Below are 7,264 nucleotides of genomic sequence, written 5' to 3'. Positions count from 1 at the left end.
TCCATAAGCTCATCCTGTGGGCCTCTTGCCCATGGCTCCTGTTGATGCGTAATATCGGCAAGTGTACCGATCGTACCAAGTAATATAGAGTGAGTAGAGTATCGTCTCTATGAGGATTGAGGCACCTAAGTTGTTATAACTATTCCTCTCTTGTTGAATTAATCACAATAGGTTGAGAATGATTGTAGTTCATGAAACAAACTAAAACAATTAAAGTAAAAATGTAAATATTCCAAAAGTGTTTTTAGAATGCAAGAACAAAAGATTAAGGATTGGGAAAATATTTGAGAAAATATTGCGGTAAGAGAAACAAACACCTTTCTGATCCCCACCTTGCAACTTGGATTACGTTTACATTTACCTATTCAATTGATCGAACAATTCATCATCTTTTATATGATTAGTTAAGCCTTAATCCCTTAGTGATCTTAACCTTGTCAACTCTATTAGAATCCTAATCCCTTAGAAATCCCTTTTCGAGTTAACCCTTATAATCAATAAACCTTTAACGTTCGCTGTTCATGTAGCCTATCCCTAATGCGTACATGAACAGTTATCTTATTCTTTGTCAGGAATTAGAATTCCAACATCCCTATCGAAAACCCTAACCCTCGAAATCCTACTAGATTGATCAGTTCCAATAGAATTATAAAATGAAGAACAAGAAAAGATAAACTCAATTAAAATAGATAAACATAAATTTCAACCAAGGTACAAGGGGTTCACATCAAGGGTTGTGACCCTTACCACAATGATAAAACTAGCCAGGCATATTCATGTCTGACAAAATAACAATAAAATAAAGTAGCATTTAAAACCTAGAAGAGAAAGGGAAGATGAAGATCTTCCGTCTTGATCGATCGAATCCTTGAATCTCCAAGAAGCTCCAAGGAATCTCCACTCTCTTTGTTGTTTTTCTCTTCTTGATTCTCAAAAAGTCTTTTCTTCTTCTGTTTCTGATCCTTTTATTAGGTTTTGGGAAAACTTATTTTCACTTGCACTCCAATTGGGCCTTATTTTGGCTGATTCGCAGTAAAAATTAAATCGCCCACGCACAGGGTGCCAAGCCTGGCGCCCCAAACTTGGGAGAAACAGAAGCTGAGTCGAACACTGGCGCTTCGGGCGCCGCCTCCCGCGCGCCTTGCTCCGCCACCCGCGCACCGTGCGCCGGGTTGGCGCGCTGTGTGTCGATACTCGCGCCTAGTGCGCCGCCGAAACAGAAGCTACCCAATGATTTGGCGCCTCGTGCGCCAGGTACCGCGCCTAGTGCGCCGGTCTCGCGCCTCATGCGCCAACCTCCGCGCGTCGTGCGCCAGCGGGAAATTTGGTTCTCTGATTTTGCTTCTTTTTGCGGCGTTTCCTGCTATTTAAACATATAACTTGAGTGAGAGCATGATTGAGAAGGAATAATCAATATTTCTTGCATTTAAAGACTATTTTCACACATTTATGATTAATTCCTTGCTTCTTTTAAGTTAGAAAACATCATATGCTAGACTCACATCACCTGTCCCGCTACAACCACCTGAAATAATGCCCCAAACGCGGGGTGAGATATACGAATATATCTCAGTAACCCAGAGGTTCTGGAGATCACTCTGGCCAATGGCTCAATCAGATGTAAATGTGCAATAATGAATCATAACAACCAAAAAGGGATATAGCAAGGGATTTAGATAAGTAGGGGTGCATAGGGAGAAAACATACGATGAAGCTGGAATGGTCATAACTAAAACCACGCAATATTTGGCCTCGGCATATAGCCTACGGGCTCTCATCCAAGAATGTGTTCCCAGAACATCATCCAAGGCACCCTCCATCCGATACACCCGAGACATTCCTAGAGTGCTCCTCAACGGATAACAGCTCTATGGCCCCAGGCCAACTGGAACTCCTTCACGGAGACCTATCCAGTGGAAGTCCCTAACGCCATAAGGCAATCTATCTACTGACCAGAGATACGGTACATCCTATATACCTTATATATATATGCATGAACATGTTATAATCACATTATTGACATACAACCTCCAACCACTACCCCAATGGGCATGGTGGAGCATACACGTGGATTAATCCCAGTACCGAGAGATTATCTTATTGAAACTCCCAGGCTAGGTAGCTTCAATGCAAGTTTTACCGTAACTTCTTCCACTCAGAAATGCCCAAATATTTTCGATCAAAGACCAAAGGCAATCCACCAACCTCAATCCTCAAGGATCACGTCCGTGGGAGGAAACCTACAACGATCACACATAAGATCATCAATTCAATTGTGCATCAAGTTGAAATACAACACAATGAACTCCCACAAACCCAATAACCCTATTTTGGCCATTAGGCCTAAATTACTAAATCATGTTGTTAATTTTATTCCAACGTTCCTATGGCTACTAAGTCCATGACAACACCAATTCAAGTCCACAACATCATTTAATCACGACACACACCATTTTTCCTAAACTTCCTCTTCTAGGCCGAAATCACAACCCACACACATCCAATGATTTTGCTTCCAATTCACATGCATCACACCATCATACAACCTATTTAAACTTGGTTCAAATCCTCAAAACACTCGTTACATCAAATACACATCATCCTTCCTTATTTTCACCTACATGGCCGAATTGTAAAAGCATGCATACCAAGGGACATTCAATCCAATTCCACACTTCAAACACATCATACAACATATAATTAACTATTACAATTAATCCACAACACAATTTTCCAATCACACAATAATCCAATTTCACAAAGTCATGCTCATCCATCCAAAAATTCACAAGTTACTAAACTTTTTCACAATAAATGTTATGAGCTCAATCACTCTAATTCATCATTCTAAACAACATTTGTCTAATGCACAAATTCAATTTGAGGTTTCAACTACCTCAACCAACTCACACATATTCAAATTTTATACCCATTTTCAAATCATCTACAAAACTCAATGGGATTGAGAATACTTACCAAAAATGAACTCTCAAGCTCCCTAGGAATGGTATTTAAGCATTCATCCAAGCCAAACAAGCTCCAATGGCCCCAATTTGCTCAAAATTTCGTAGCCTTTTTGGACGGATATCTCAAGATGTAGTGGTTTACAAGAAAAACCACAACATGAATGTTGTTCACTAGATTTTTTGGATGAACTTTGATGGTGGAACTTTCTCCGAAAGATGTCTAGAAATCAAACAAAAAATCAAGCTCTCTCTAGGTGCTTTAATAGAGTCACTGTTGGGAAAGGAAGAAGGGAGGGTGTGCAGAAAATTGGAGAGAGAAGAAGAAGTCTAAATGTCTTTAAGTGACATGGATTGCAACATAGGCACAAAAGGACAAAAAGTCACTTAAACTACTCACTTAACCCACTAATCACCAAAAAATTCCTAATCTATTTATATAATTCAAAATTTAACATTTACCAAAGTCCTTTAATTATACTTGATCAGACGAATCCGGAGTTTTCCGATCATTCGGTGAAATCACAGTTTTAACCAGATATGTGCATTGTTGGCACGTTTCTCCAAAAATCCTAATTTTCATTAAATTTCATCAATAATTGTAATTCTTAGTCCTATGTACCGTTTCCAACTTATTTTCAAACTTAGAGCTCGAATTTCACTCGACACATTTTTCGATGCAACTGTACCGCTGTATTTTTACCCAGTAAAAATACTATTCATCAAATTTTCAGAAACTTGCCTAACCACTCAATTTTTCGTTCTGAATCTATTTCCAGGTTTAGTTTCCCCGTTTGAGACCTTCTACTAATATTTTACTGTTTAGGGTTACGTGTTTGTCAAATTACCGTTTTACCCTTTTTACATATTTTCAGTCAGAATTCAGGATTTTCACTAATCCTAACCTATAATCCTAACCTATAATCCTTATTTTAAGTATAATTATATGTTTTAATTCTACAAGGTGTTATACTATTGAAGAAGAAGATAGTTGAACTTAAAACAAATTATTGGAAGAAGAGAATTCAACAAGTGAGCAAAAATTCCGCATTTGAAGAAGAAATTTGAACTTAAAACAAAATTATTGGAAGAAGAGAATATATATATATATATATATATATTGGAAATTAGAAGAAGAGAATTTATTAGGTAAGTAAGTAGTGAGCAAAAATTACTTCGAAGAAGAAAGAATTTGAGTTGATCTCATTTGAGGGAGAAAGTATATATTGACGCACAAACAAAAAACTTTTGATTGTCCTGACACCAAACATGGTACCCAAACTACCACGTTCAGACGCGACATGACACCTGACACCAAACATGTTGGACAAATGGCTTCACTACTCAAGAGGGGGGTGAATATAGTTTTATAAAATCTTTTCGCAAAGTGCCTCTTTTGATATTTTGAAGAGTATTGCTTCAATTAAATAATTTAACAAGAAAAAATCTAAGTGTAGGAGCAAGTATGTGATCAATAAAATAAGCGAGCGAATAAATAAACACAATCTAAAAATGCAATTTCAAGACTAAAGTAAGGAGTTCAAGGTTAGAGAGATTGCAAACTAGATGTATCCTGACTCGGTCACCACCATCGTGACCTACGTCTAGACTGAAGCCGCTCAATCAATCTTTTTGACTAGCTATCAAGCTTGAGGATGCTTGACAAACCACTACAACCTTTCAAGACTTCGAGCTCTTGACACCTTATAATTTTTCACTCCAAATTTTCATAGGAATTTGGTGACCTCTCAAGTATAAAGGGTTCACTCCCTTAACTATTCAAGAAATCAGATGTTGGTGTTTAACAATAGCTAAGTACTCTTAAAGTACAGATTATACAAGTTGAAGAACTATGAGTGTTAACACTCTCACAAGAATAAAGCTCAAAAAGTGTTTATGATCAAGATGAATGAGAATAAGCCAATAATATGATTTAAATCAAGAATAATGATCAAGAAGTGTTGTCAAATCAATGGAACAATGATTCTTATTTATAGAGGCCCACCATTGCTGTATAAACAACCATTTTCACAAACTAGCCATTTTATAGCCTTTATTTTTGTCTTCTGCATCAGTGGATAATTGATTACCATAGGTTGGGTAATCGATTACCATGTTGAAGGTAGTCGATTACCAACCCGTCAAAGGTTGGAATTCGTTTTGAAAATGGTTTTCTTTGCTTTCAATTACTTTCAATCATTTAATAAATACTAAAGATGGGTTTTCATGAAAGTTAGATGCTAGAGATATCAAATGATGAGTTCGTTGGACAAGTGGCCTCAAACTCAAGAGGGGGGGTGAATTGAGTTTTAAAAATATTTCTATTAAAATGCCTTACTTTTCTTTTTCAAAGTCAATTTATTTAATTTAAATAATTTACAGCGTGTAGTGACTAAATAACAGAAAAATAGATTAGGTAAATATTTGATGAGATATGAATTTAAATATGCTCAAATGATTAATCAATGCTTATGCAAGAGATAAGGGATAGAGAGATTTGCAAACTTGATATATCCTGGTTCGGTCACTACCACTGTGACCTACGTCCAGACTGAAGTCGCTCGATCAAACCTTTCACTAACGGTCAAGCTTCACGGGTGCTTGACAAACCTTTACAAATTCCCAAGACTTCTGTCTCTTGGTAGACTAACAAGGGTTCACTCCCCTTTCCAAGACTTCTGTCTCTTGGCAGACCAACACAAGGGTTCACTCCCCTTTTTCAAGAAGTAAGATGAAGGTGATAAAGAGTGGATATGTACTCTCAAAGTACAGATATTACAAATTGAAGAACTAGTAGGTGTATAGCCTAACAACAAAGATAAGCTCAAGTCTATGCAATGATCAAAATGAGTAATATGTGAGCAAAAGCAAGCTAGAATGAGTGATAAAGACTTGGTAAATGATCAATGACCGAATTGTGTGTATTTGAGATGTTAGGGGGGTTTATATAGGCACCCAATTCGAAAACTAGCCGTTTATAGCCGTTTAAAAACAGTAGATATCCGGATATTCATCGAACACATATCCGGATATGTGATTATAGCCGTTTATAGCCGTTTAAACAGTAGATATCCGGATATTTATCGCACATATCGTATGTGATTATAGCCGTTTATAGCCGTTTAAACAGTAGATATCCGGATATTCATCGCGCACGTATTCGGATATGTGATATCTGGATAATCAGTATTAGATATCCGGATATTTCATGGCAGTGACCTTTTTACACATTTTTGAAAATTCCTTTCTTTCAATATGGTTTCTATGACTTGTAAAGCATATGATTGGTTATGGAAATTAACTAGAAAAGTATATTTTATGTAAGTACTCTTTCCAAACCAATTTTGAACGATTTAAACCACTTGATTTGACTTTTCTTAACGGATGTATAAGGCCATGAATATGTAACTGTTATAATGCCATGATTCTTTTTTTTGCTTAAGTCATTTGAAAAACCTTTAGATGCATGTTTGACTTGTTAGTTCAAGATTCATTTATGCATTTGATGATGTGTATGACTTGAGCTTATGCAATGCTATAATACTATACACCTTTACACATTTTCCTAAGTCCTAGATAAATATACCATTGAGATCTTGGACTTGACTTGATGCTTGGCTTGCATGTTTCTTGATTTGATTTCTTTTGGATGTTGCTTCACCTTCAAGCAATCTTCTTTGACTTGTTTGTTATCATCAAAACTATGCTGACGTGGAATCATCAATAGTATCATCGTGGCAGCCACATCATCACTTTGATTCTTCAATCTCCCCCTTTTTGATGATGACAAACTTTAAATTGAGAAAGAGGGTTAGTGTTATATAAATTCAATTATTTTAAATTTGATACTCCCCCTGAGTTCATGATATGGGTATATCTCCCCCTTTTTACCTGTCATTTTGACTAATTGAACTTTTCTCAATTTAATTATCTTTTCTCCCCCTTTGGCAACATAAAAAAGAAGCAATTAATCTGATAAAGTAAGTAAGCATGCATCAAGTGAATTTAGTGTGATCAAATTAATAGGAAAAGATAATGCATATCATTAAGCCAAAAGTAATACATACGCGTAGTACTCAAACATAATAGCAAGCAAAAAGGAGTACAGATATCCAAAAGTCATAGTCTAGCTAGAAAATAAAGTAATAAGCAATCCTAGACTAAGAGTCATCGTCGGAGCTGGAAGCTGAAAGGATCAGTTCAGTGCCAGCAGTGTCCTCAGCTGAGTCATCGTTCTGTGAAGCACGAGACGGACCAGCTCCGGTAAGACCAAGAGTGGTCTCGATGCGAGTAAGACGATC

The sequence above is a fragment of the Gastrolobium bilobum genome, unplaced genomic scaffold (assembly GCF_033153095.1).
Source record: "Gastrolobium bilobum isolate Gb01-03AN ecotype WA unplaced genomic scaffold, APGP_CSIRO_Gbil_v1 utg27625, whole genome shotgun sequence".
Lineage (NCBI taxonomy): Eukaryota > Viridiplantae > Streptophyta > Magnoliopsida > Fabales > Fabaceae > Gastrolobium > Gastrolobium bilobum.
Note: the sequence above shows the minus strand (reverse complement) of the source record.